The sequence below is a fragment of the Periplaneta americana genome, chromosome 9, assembly GCF_040183065.1.
Source record: "Periplaneta americana isolate PAMFEO1 chromosome 9, P.americana_PAMFEO1_priV1, whole genome shotgun sequence".
Classification (NCBI taxonomy): Eukaryota; Metazoa; Arthropoda; class Insecta; order Blattodea; family Blattidae; genus Periplaneta; species Periplaneta americana.
In genome coordinates this window covers 43,839,076-43,852,146 of record NC_091125.1, presented here as the reverse complement: position 1 = coordinate 43,852,146, position 13,071 = coordinate 43,839,076, and the positions used below count along the sequence as shown (strand labels likewise).

The 13,071-nt window shown below is 33.2% G+C and overlaps 1 protein-coding gene across 5 annotated transcripts in view; it reads right to left on the bottom strand.

The window, feature by feature from the left end:
- The window catches only part of Plod (procollagen lysyl hydroxylase), a 162,818-nt gene that overhangs the window by 41,195 nt on the left and 108,552 nt on the right, over positions 1–13,071 (bottom strand). The window lies entirely within an intron of this gene.

Here is a 13,071-nt window from a genome sequence, read left to right as displayed (position 1 = left end):
TACCGTAATTAACCTAGGTTTTAATGTGTTAATCATCATTTTTTTACAAGAAACATAATGATGATATCAGACAGTAACTCAATATATTCAACTGAACGAATAAATTAAACAAAAAAGAAAAAAAAAAATGCTGGACCATGTCTAGGATAGAAGGTGACTGGATGCTAAAACAAAATATATATAAACACACAGAGCTGTAAGTAAAAGAAATGTAGGTTGACAGCAAAGATGATGAATCAAATAAATTACACGTCATAACATTAGAATGAGCCTTATAGGCACAGAATCTAATTATAGATAAAGGATAGATGGATGGAAAACGGTGGTGGTGGTAGTGATGGCGAGTTAAACTTACAGAATAAAATAATTTTATCCACAATTAATGGAGTTCTATGCTTTTCAGAATACATACAAATTCGTTTAATGAGCATTTGATTATTGGAGGAGGGGACACTCGTACTTCCTCCAAACTCTTATCTGAGAGACCAGACAGTCATCCTCATCAGACTTGATACTTTTCTAGTATATATATAGTAGTATATCGAAATGATAGCCGCCCAAACCTTGGATTTAAAATATCAGCATCCTAATCAATTCAAATGAAGAAAAAAAAATGAAATTAATGTTAAAAAAGTACATAATGAAATTTTTAAAAAATTCTATTTTGCGACGAGATGTGGTAGCTATCAAAACGATAAATAAATACCGTAAATAAATATATATATATATATATATATATATATATATATATATATATATATATATATACATACCATTAAGTATTTTTTAACCCTGATTTTTTTTTACTTTGTCGTAATTTTAAGAGTTACTTTGGTTCACTGAAACTAGGATTCTAATTTTGCACTAGCCTAAAATAAAGAAAATTCATAACTACGATTTACTATTTTAATAACAGGCTAATTATTTGCAATGAATAGAAAAACTTTGTTAACTTGTTAATAAGGTATAACTCCGCTAGTTCGAACGAATTGGGACTGGGGATGGTTTGGTTTATCGAAATTTCGAATTAAGCGAGGCACAAAAGTGCAAGCAAGGAAACGACGCCTTTTTCCCTCACCACACTTCACTGTCCACTGCTTCATCAAGATTGTCTGTTCTTCGTCAGAAGAAGCTGACAGATTATCATAATGGGTCTAGTATAGAAAACAAAGACTAATTCATTCACTAGTGATAAAGTAAGTTGTACATTTTGAGTTTCCAGATACTTTAGCATTAAGGTGATTGAGTTTCAGTTCAAACACACTTTTTCCCCCTTCCTCTTCTTCCTCCTTTTTTATATCTTCAGATTATCGGGATTTCAGTTTAGCAAGAATTGGACTAGCAGGGCTCTTCTGTACAGTGGTAACACTGCCCTGTGAAATGGTAGAAGGAAAAATTCTATTTTTAGTCCCAAACAGTTCCGAACACATTCTTCCTTACGTCATTCTTGGAAATAATGTTTGCAACCTTATTGTTGTCTAACTCATCCAGTACTTGTCTGTGGATGTGACATGCTGCTACATGGTCGGGCCTTTCTTTGGGGTCATAGTTAACCACAGGTAAGTCTTGAATCTCTGTAGTGCGCTGAAATTCCTTTCTATTTCACAGCTGGACGAGACAAGATTTTCTACATTTCTGAATAGATACCTGACCTCTTTCATCATTGACTTCAAAGCTTTCTCTAGCATCATTTAAGAGGCAAATCTTGTTCTTTTGTTAGAACAAATATATTTATGCTTTTACTTGTGATGTGTCTATTTCAGGATAAGGTGTTATCACAACATAATTTTCCCTTTTTATCAGAATATTTTTCAGCAAAACTTTTTTCTTTCTACACACTGATTGAGAATTCGATTTCAAAGTCTCACCACATCTGTGTCTATTACTTCAAATTATTCTTGTTCATAAGCTACTATTTTTCATATGATTGATATGTATGAGAGTCAGTATTTCCATTTTGGTGGCTTCTTATGCCTTGGAAATGTTAATGTTTCCAAACCAAGCTCTTCAATCTTCTCATTGAAGTCTTTTAAAGTACACTTAACTTTTCATTAGTCCTACGTCTGTTTAAACCATCAACAATGGTGTCAACAGATTTAATAAGATCTGCCATATTTCCCCTGGAAAGGCTTCTTCAAGAGTTCAAGAACACCAATTACCTTTTCCTCACCAAAAAACCAAACTATGTTACTCCATTTTTAAACATAATGAGTAGACCACTGGCTCCTTCATAACCTCCTTCTGGTAGTTTCAAAGACCAAATCATATTTTATCAGAATGTCCTCTATTTGTGACCTTTGGTGGATCCATCTTGTGAGAGGGAATGATTTGATCCTCGTAATATTTTCAACTGGTACCTGGACTGCTTCCTCACAGATGTGGGTGAGTACAGATTTAATTTTTTTGTGTTGGGTAAATAGGATTCCCAACTGATTGGCACATTCCATAGCATTCTAGATGAATTACAACTCTCCTTCATTACCATGTCACGGCAATGAGCATCACAATGCATATAACTATAATCAGTGCATTTCGAACTGGCAGATCAAGGTCACATTCAAACGCACAAACCACACACAAGTCACTGAACTGAAAACTGTGAACTGAAGCACTGGTAATCCTGGCTGTCCCAGCTGATTTTAGTTGAGAAAAATGATCCAGGAATGGGGTAAGTAAGCGTGGAAAATGCAATCCATTGCATCTTGATCTGCCAGTTCGAAAAGTACTGACAATAGTCAATTATGATAGATTGAACACCTTTACTGACACTCCACTCATGTTTCCAATCCCATCATAAGTCTGATCTCCAAAATTTGCCAATGGCAGTTGTAGTCTAATGAGAGCATCTCGAATGAGTGATGCTATGGCTTCACCAGTGGTTAAAGCAGTTTGGTAAAATTCAATAAAACAAGGTTTGTACGAAATGCAATCTTCAAATCACCATGCCTCCAATTAAAAACGTACTTTTCATTTTTTTTTTTACTGAGTAAATTAGTTTCCATTGAAACTGTTTTTCGAAAATTATTGTACCCTTGTCCCTTCCCCCCTTTGGCCGTGACGCCCATGTTCCTTTTTGTAAATGTGTTAACTCTGCAATCACGCAATTGTTCTCCTTCTGTTAAACAAACTCCCTGGTAATCTCTAAATTCTAAAATGTCTATATGATGTTCTTTTCCTCGAAGACAATTCTTAATTACAAAATTATGAATGGGTTAGTACTGAAATTAGTATCCCCATTCTTGATTTCTCCCATTAAACCATGCAACCTTTGAATATGACCGAACTGAATTACTATAGTCGCAACACTGTTATTCCTGGCGTGACTCCTCCTCTTTGTTTACGTCTTAGAAAGTGAAGGCTCTATAAAGTCTAGGTAGGTAGTATCGTTCGCCATTTTTGTTCTTACGTTGCCGAGCTACCATACGAGGAATCTATTTGCCACACCGTTAAACATTATCATGGCCTAGCTCCTATGATAATAAATCAAACGCACTGTAATTCAGCAAATAATTGAGCGGCAAATAACGTCTTCGTGTGCTTTCTGCGAACTCCAACGAAAGAGCCAAAATGGCGGGCGATTATATTAAGTATTTATCGAGCCTTAAGAAATGAATAACGTCTTCATAAGCGAATCACAAAATGCAAACGTTTAAATGTAGCTGACCTGCAACGCGATTGGCTGCCAGAAATTAGAGCGACGGGACTATATAAACAAGTCCATATAGATAATGGTGTATTACTTTTAATGACTGTATTTGAATTTGGTCTGTAAGCTCGATATTACTGTGTCCATAAAATATTGACCTTTTAATAGGACTATAGCACAGTATTCAGCCCTTAGAACTGATTGGCATTATCAAAATCGAAATGAATTTAACCGATATTACTGTCCTTTTAAACAATGTACTGGTATTTTAAGAACTTCAGGATAATAATATTCAAATTTATGATTCACACATTGTACAACTTTCAAGAAATTTCCATTAAAATTAGCCTGTATCGCAAAAGCTACATACATGCTATACACATTTCACAGTTCATACGTTTTTTTAAGCAATTTCCGTTTTTCAGCAGTTATCTCGAATGATTTTTGTTCATTATTGAATGAGCTATCTGTTACTATTTTCATATTAAAAGGATTCTATTAAGTTACATAAGCACAAACATATTCAAGCAGCAGCAGTGACTGTAGTGGTATTGGTGGTGACTCTGGTGGTAGCACGCACTCATGCGCACGCACGCACGCACATACACACTCTCTCTCTTTCTCTCATTCTCCCATCCCTCTCCCTTCAGGGTGCGAAATAAAATTTCTGATGAGGGGGGGATAGAATCCTAGATAGAGAATACCACACATAAAATTATTATTATTATTATTATTATTATTATTATTATTATTATTATTATTATTACGGCTCAACCCTTGGTCGCACAGAGTTGCTTGTCTTGCATTTTGATCATAATAATAATTATAACCATGAGCAGACTTAAGATAAAATGTGTAATTCCTAAGTTATTGAGTGTTGTCACCTTGCCGGTGATAATACATCAATATTACTTTCTTTACTTACTTTATACTTTATAATTATACTCGTATTAAAACAATTGTATTTTGTGAGGGGGATAGAAATTATCCCTGGCAGGGATGTTAATATGAATTTATAAGAGGGAAATAACTTTCCAACAAGGGGGAATTTCCTCCCATCCCCCTCATTAATTCGCACCCTGCCTCCCTCATGGCAGTGCTGTTTCTCTGCAATGTGTTCGTCCAGTATCATAATTATATGTATAAGCAAGACATATATAACTGTACATATTATTCTAAACGTTAGTACCATGACCTTGACTCTACAGATGACAGGACTGATGCTGCATGATGGTACAGAGAAGTTTTCCTCTCCCTCTCCCTCTTCTCTCTCTCATCTCATCTCATCTTACAGCAAGGAAAAAGTTACAAATGAATTACGATATGAAACATTTTGTGATATGCTACTCTCATCCTGCACGACTCTGACAAAAGAGTTCTACTTCGTCGAAAAAGTTAATGATTGAGATGTCGAACTCGTTATGCACCTGCACCACACACGGGACATACGTCTGATTTGCGTTGTGTTATTTCATGATAAAATGAAACTGAGAGGAAAACCACGTATTTTAAATTAAACTGTTACTTAAATTCAAATTAACAGCACAATGTGTTAAAGACCTTGGAGTATTCTTCGACAGCAAACTTTCTTTTAATAAGCACGTACATCACTTACAATGTTGGAACTAATACTGTCAATAACTTAATCTTTCTCTACGCCTGATTCACTTCTACTATGTACTTTACATTAGTGAGATCGAAACTCGAATATGCACCTGTAGTCTGGAATTCTGTTACAACAAATTACTCGGCTAATTAGAAAGTACGGTATCTAACAAAAATTCGTATTGTTATGTTCATACAAATTTCTGCCCAGGGACTCCACGAATAGTTACGAGAAACTTTGTGATTATTTTAAATGCTGATTCTTTTATAAACAATGCTAGCTATCGTGCTCCTATGAAAGGTATGAAAACTCACCAACTTTCCTACAACAGAAATTCTACTTTTTTTCCTTCTTTAACCAGATGCATTGGAACACTAACTTGTACAGCAGTGACTTCGATCAATTTAATTTACAGACACAGTTTCGTAATATATATACCGGTACCTTAATATTATTGTTAATTTTTTTATAACTTTTATTATTATTGTTGTGTTGTTATTGTAACCATTGTGCAATTCTGTTATTGGCTAATCACTGTTCACTAGCGCATTAATATTAATAATACATAATTTTATATTATTATTATTATTATTATTATTATTATTATTATTATTATTATTATACCATTTTTCGTGGTGATAGAAAATTTGAGGAAATCAATAAAACTCGTGGTGGTGGTTCTTAATAGCTGTCAGCAATCAAATACCTATAGAATACCAGAGACATGTCTTAAAATTCATTAGTGAGTGTGTATGAATTCAGATTCCAATGGCAGACGGATTCAATTTGTTAATTGGTACTCACTACTTTCCATCAGATATTGATCCAAAGTTTTTAAAATCTTATCAAATTTTTTTCGAAAATCATCTTGATTCACACAATAATAGAATAGTTATTCTCAGCGATTTTAATGTTCCTGGTATGAATTGGTCATCTAGTTGTTATGCTAATAATATTCATTACAACGCTAAAATTAAAACTCAAGAGTTATTTTCATCTTCTTGCTTTCTTGGGTTAAAACAAGTAAATTCTACAGTTAATAACAAAAACTTACTTGACCTAGTATTTACAAATGTAAACATTCACCCTTAACAATAACTTTTGAAGTCACACTAACTTTTTCTCCTGAAAATCAACAAAGTTCTTTCCTAAATTATTCTCAAGGTGATTACTTGAATCTATATAGAAGTCTATTTATGATTGGTCTTGTGTTTATCAAGCTGTAGATGTTAATGATGCAACTAGCTCACTATGTTCTGTAGTTAATAGTGTCATATCCCAGGTAGTTCCTGTCACTAAAATCAAAAGGTCTAGTTATCCACAATGGTTTTCTAACACCTTACGTAAACTTATCAGAAAGAAAGACCATGGACATACAAAATATAAAAAATTCAAAACTGAATTTTATTATCGAACATTTCTCCATTATAGAAAACTTGTTAAATCTAAAATTAAATCGGATAAATGACTTCAAAATATTAATGAAAATCTTAAAACAGAACCTAAAAAGTTTTGGAAATATGTTGAATCATTTCGGAAGGCAGATAATAAAATTATCCCTCAGATCTAATTCTTAATGATGAACACCACAGATCAAAAATACATTGTTAATGCTTTCGCTGATCACTTCAAATCTGTTCAGACTAAACACAATCATACATATGAAAACATTATTATGAATATAACAGACTCATTACCTATACCTAAAGTAAAACATGATGATATTCGTAAAGCAATTAAAAAATTGAAACCAACTAAAACAACTGGCACTGATGATATTCAAAATTTCATAATTGGAGGACGCTCTGATATATTTATTCCTCTGTTAGTCCACATATTTAATTCTAGTTTGAAAAATGGTGAATTTCCCTCACTATGGAAACAAGCTGCAATTATTCCTATATTTAAAACTGGAAAAAGAAATTATGTTAGAAACAACAGACCTATCTCGATCCTAAATAACTTTTTAAAAATTTTTGAAACTATTATACACAGACACATATCAAGCTTAATTCTTCTCAACATGGATTTCCTAAAGCCAAATTCACAGTCACTAACCTGGTCACTTACCTAAATCAAATTGTACCAGTAATTGAAACACAGTGACAAACTGATTCAATATATATAAATTGTGGAGTTCCACAGGGCCCTACTTTAGGACCTCTCCTATTTATAATATTCATAGACCATATTATGTAAAAGAATAAGTTCTGACTGTATATTATTTGCAGACAATTTAAAATTTTTTTCGTATAGTCAAAAGTAATGCTGACTGTCAATCACTTCAAGGTGACATTAAGTCAGTTCCAAAATGGTCGGAAGGCAATGGTATGAAAACTAAAGTCTCCAAAACTAGTGTTATAAACTTTTCTAGAAAACTTCTTCACTGAAATTTAATTATTATCTTAATAATATTCTAATTAACAGAACGGATTGTGTAAAAGATCTGAGAGTACTCATTGACAGTAGGCTTAAACTGTAGGGCCTACTGTCTTTTCATAGTCATATTGATTACATTTACAATCACGCAATCAGAATGTTGGAATAATACTGTTAACAATGTATTCTTTTTCCACGCCTGATTCTCTTTTAATGTTCTACTATACACCAGTGCGATTGAAACTCGAATATGCATCTGAACTCGACTTTAACTAGACATTCGGCTAAATTAGAAACTATACAAAGAAAATTGATATCTTTATGTTCATTCAGATTAGTGCCCATTAATTCTAGGCATAGTTACGAGAGAAAATGCGAATATTTTAATTGTTGAAACCTATATGCTAGATGCCATGAGCTTGATTAATTATCTGTTATTTTGTAAGGTCCTTAAAGGTGACATATCCTGTGACTTCTTCTTAAACAATATTAGCTTATGTATTCCGACAAAAGATACGAGATCCCACAAACATTTTTATAATAGAAATTCAAAATTTCTTTCACCAGTCTCCAGATGCATTAAAAATGCCAACATGCATGGCTGCAAATTCGATCCTTTCAATGTAAAGACTTACTTTGCTCTTGGCAATGACTTATCATGTATGTACCGGTATTCTTTTAGAAATTAAACTTAATTTTCATTGCATCATCTTTAGTATTTTCACAGAATAATATATCATAAATTAGAGAAAAATTCTTCTTTTAAGATGGTTTATTTTTATTTTTATCCATCCATTAACTAACTACTTATTTTAGATTTTAAATTTTGTGTTATTATTATTTTAAACTTTGTATTCACATTTTAATTCTGTATATTCTGTATTACTATGTACCAGTATCACTTGTGCTCGGCTACCATTGGCCTATGGCTGTTGACCAGCACATTAATATTATAATAAATAAAAAATAAATAAATAAATTATTATTTACAGGAGCAGTTAACTATTGAGTTCTTGATGCATGTAAACATATAACCTTAATTGGTCCCTTATTTTCTGCACATTTTTGGATCCCTCTACAGCAACACAGCATGCTAGCCTGCAGAGACATCTGTCCACTAAGTAGGAAACATCATGTAAGAGAAAGGACTGAGACTGACAAATTTTGCCTTGAAGTATCCCATTCATGGATGTTAATCTTATATACCGTAAATCTACAACACAAGAACTTCGCCTTTACTTCTCTTCCGAAAGAAATCTAAGGATTTCTGTTCTTAAACATGCACTGTGCTCGATTCGATTTGAACTTCGAATCTGATGGAAGCACAACAAGAATTCCTCTAAGAACTACCAGATTCCACCTCTTGTTTTCTCACTATCAGTCCAACCTTGCCACTCACAACCACGGCCACATTTCGAAGTTGAAAGCGAAGTTGTAACCATTTACAGCACCTTACTAATACACTAAGTTCCCCATTAAATCCAACCCGGAGGATGTAGGTTGCAAAAATAACTCCTTGTGTGACAGAAAATACATTTGATAGTTCCTCTTTCACCCACGCCCACAACTTGAAATATTTAATATGGGAGTTAAATAAATCTTCATCAGCACTCACTCTCTCACTGGACCAAGAGACGTAATAAGCTCTCTGGCTCTGAAAATCTCACCCTCGACCCTCTCCTTTAAATTAATACTACGTTGTTCAACAGTAATAAGACCACCATGAACACAAATCTGACAGTTCTCTGCAGTGCTGTCAAAAAGCATCAGACAGCATTGAAAACTACACTTAATAGTTAGTCTTGTCTTATAGCCAAAGTGTACTTACACTAAGTAGAGTGGATACGTACTTAAATAGGCTATTACACTTCAAGGCCTACTTCGATGAAAAAATAATGTATTCATAATATCGTTTATTCTAAAAGCCTCTGATTTCCTATGAATAACAGTGAAAACCGCAGATTGCTGCGATAATTAAGGAAGAAGCATCAGCTGTGTCTATATTGTCTTTGAAGCACATGCCACATACATGACGTTATGCTTGCCAAACTTGATTCAAGCGTAAGCAATAAACACTTGTTTCAGCGACTTGTGTCTGTAGTATTGCCTCAGTTCACACCAGTCAGTCACCGACTTTAAGCCATACCAGTTCGAACCTCAGAAAAGCAAAAACGATAGGTGATAATAAAAATGTTGAGTAATAATTTAGATTAAAATGTCGTAGATTCATCGTGATGTCAGTGTGGTCAGTGCGAAATAATGCCAACAAACGAGAAATCGACTTTGTTCAAATGAATCAATGTGCCACGTTTGTGGTTTTCACTTATTGTAAATAAAAATATAATTTTTTGTTAATTGGAATTAAAAATTTCTTTATTAATAAAATTGTGTTCATTTGTTCACACCTATATTATATTAACAGTAAGTGCATGTAAATTACGTGGGTATTGTATAAGTAGGATAAGTTAAAAGTAGATCTCTGTATGAAAACTGGGAATATAGTATAAAGTGGGGTAAACTTGACTATAAAACAAAAATAATTAAACCATATCAGCCGTATTTGTTACTCAAAATAATAAAAAAGAAAAAACACTTAAGAAATGGAGGGGAAAAACTTTAAAAGATATTCAGTACATCTGAGATCATGGTTTAAATCCTATTTTTTATATTATGGTCCCAGTTAATGGTATGGAAAACAGTTCATTTCAGAGAAAATGAGGATGAAGTATGCCATGTGATATACCATATATGGTATAGAAAAATAGTACATTTCAAAGGAAATAGACAGGGAGTGCACAATGTGATGTACTATATAAGGTCTTCCCTAAAACATCTTTCCCTCCTCCCCATCCAAGCAAAAAGTCAAATGGCATCCCTGAATCTCTCAGTGTAACTTGATTTTGATCAATCCCCTCCTAGTCAACTCTTGTCTTTCAAAAGCGTAGTTTTTCCAGAACAAACTACTGCAGTTTACGAGCAGACTTCTCATTCCTACCTTCGTTTTTGAAGTGATTCAAACCCATATTGTAAAACAGATACAGCTATTATTTGTATTAAATTTGAATATTGTTTCTTTTATTACCCTTCTTTTAATTATTCTTTGAACAAGTAAAGTTTTCTTATTATATCCATATCTCTGTTAATCAATTAAACTTATGTACAGTAATAGCGAATGAAAATGAATAAAGAAAAGTTCTATGTCAAGTCCACAATTACTCCACTCTAAACTATTCACATACCCTATTATATGTCTGTGACTATTGGTAACAATTTGTAGATATTTCTAGTACTGGTATAAATAGAGCGCGAACATGTTAATTCAAAATGCCAACACCATACACTACAATCTGAAATGACTTGGACTTCACAATTCAAAGCAGCATTGTCAAATCAAGAAGCGCATTATATTAATGTGTAGTTGTGTGAATTCAACACAGATATCACTATCAACATTTGGACAATGCAGTTGACATTTCGAATTTTATTTTAGACTTAAGTTTTTCTTTCCTCCACTTCACCAATTCCCATTGGTCATGGCAGCAGTGGTAGTGATGATGGTGGTAGTGATGGTGTTGATGAGTTGATTATACACTTAAAAATATAAACTATGGTAGTAAACAAATAGTCTGATATTGAGAATCACAAAATACGTAGCACAATGTGGAAATTACGGAAAAATCCATTACATTAAATATAAAACAAAGCCACGCAACACGTGAAATATAGACCAATAGCTAGCAACAAAATATGTGAGATGTTAATAGCACATAATGACATTCACTTAAATTGGTTTATACGTGCAATTGCCATGACGACACATTTAAAGCAAAGAGCTATCAAGTTCAGAGTACTTTTTAATTGGGGTATAGTTATCAAGTCTTCGGCATTAGAAAGAAACCAACCAACAACCTAAATTGAAGAACATTAAAATTAACAAAGTAAAGTGGGTTGGAAAACAAACATGTATCATCTTATGGGAACAATTTTTGCTATCAACATAAACTGTATTTCAAACACATAACAAGTTTTACATTCGTAATACCAAAGCACTGTTCTGGTCTACACACAGGCGGACTGTCATAACTGCCACAGTCATAACATGATTCAAAGTAAGAGTGTCATTTCTCAACCAATTACAAAAATTAAGTATAATGCCTTGGCAAGGGGAACACTATACATATGCAATTATTCATAATCATAACACAAACAAGTCAGAATGAATTTCCAGTTATTTAGACATAGTATGTCCTTTCCTTGGCATATCTTTGTGTCTCTTGTTACCTAATTGCAAACTTTCATGTAACTATACAGGATTTTCATAATTATAGGTACAAACTGGAGGGATGAGTAGAGGATAATAAAACAAGACAAAATGTCTGAAATCTATGAGGTTTTATAATATGTCTCGTCAGTAGAGGTGTAACATTTTACTTTTTTTTATTTTAGCTGGTTATTTTACGATGCTTTATCAACATCTTAGGTTATTGGGGTAACATAACACCGTTCATAATAAGGCAGGCCCCCCCTCTCTCCCTCTTTCCCTCTCCATCTCTCTCTCCCTCTCCCTCCCACTCTCCCCCTCCCCCTCTCTCTACTCTACAAACACAGAGGGCACAAAAACACTTACATGTTATATTTATGTCTTTTTTATGTCTATATTTCATTATTGAGATATCTTCTGAAGGAGAAAATATATTGAATAGAGAACATCTGCTGACTTGTGAAAGACTCAACAGAGAGAACAGGATAACAGAGAAATTGCTGAGCTATGTTGTGAAGTTAGCGGGAAGATAACACAAATCAATTACTCATGCCATTGGAGACTGACTAACCATATTTCACTATTGTATGAAAATAACGCAGTTTCTTTGTTATAATTTTATAATTATTACTAACATCATTACATTCCACATATCTATACATTTATGAAAAGCTAATGAAGGTTTAGCATTTTTTCTAGTAGTTTTATTTGATCCCTCTGCTAGTATATTAATATTTCGTTTGATAAAACAATATTCAACAATGCAGTTTACTTTCAGAAGTTGTACCGGTATTGTGATTCAGTTTATATTCCGAGTAAGAACTTCCTTTGAATGGTAAGTATGTTAAAACTAATTCTGGTAGAAAGGCAGAAAGTTGTAAAAAAATATCCTCGCATAACAAAGAAACTAAAATCTAACTTTAAAAACTGCATAAATGTCTGTGCAAGAACTCAAGGTTAAATAAGTTCTTAAAATTATATTATGAATGGTGAAAAGGCAGATTTTTAACTGCTGCTATAATCCAGGTCAGTTTCTACTCATTAAGATTATTTAGATTGTTTATTTTTATTAGCATTAATATTAATTTTGATTTTGATATTAGTGATTCCACACCGCAAATTTACTGTAACATGTTCTGCCAAGCAAGAGGAAGTTAACTAAGAACTTCACTAGCACTT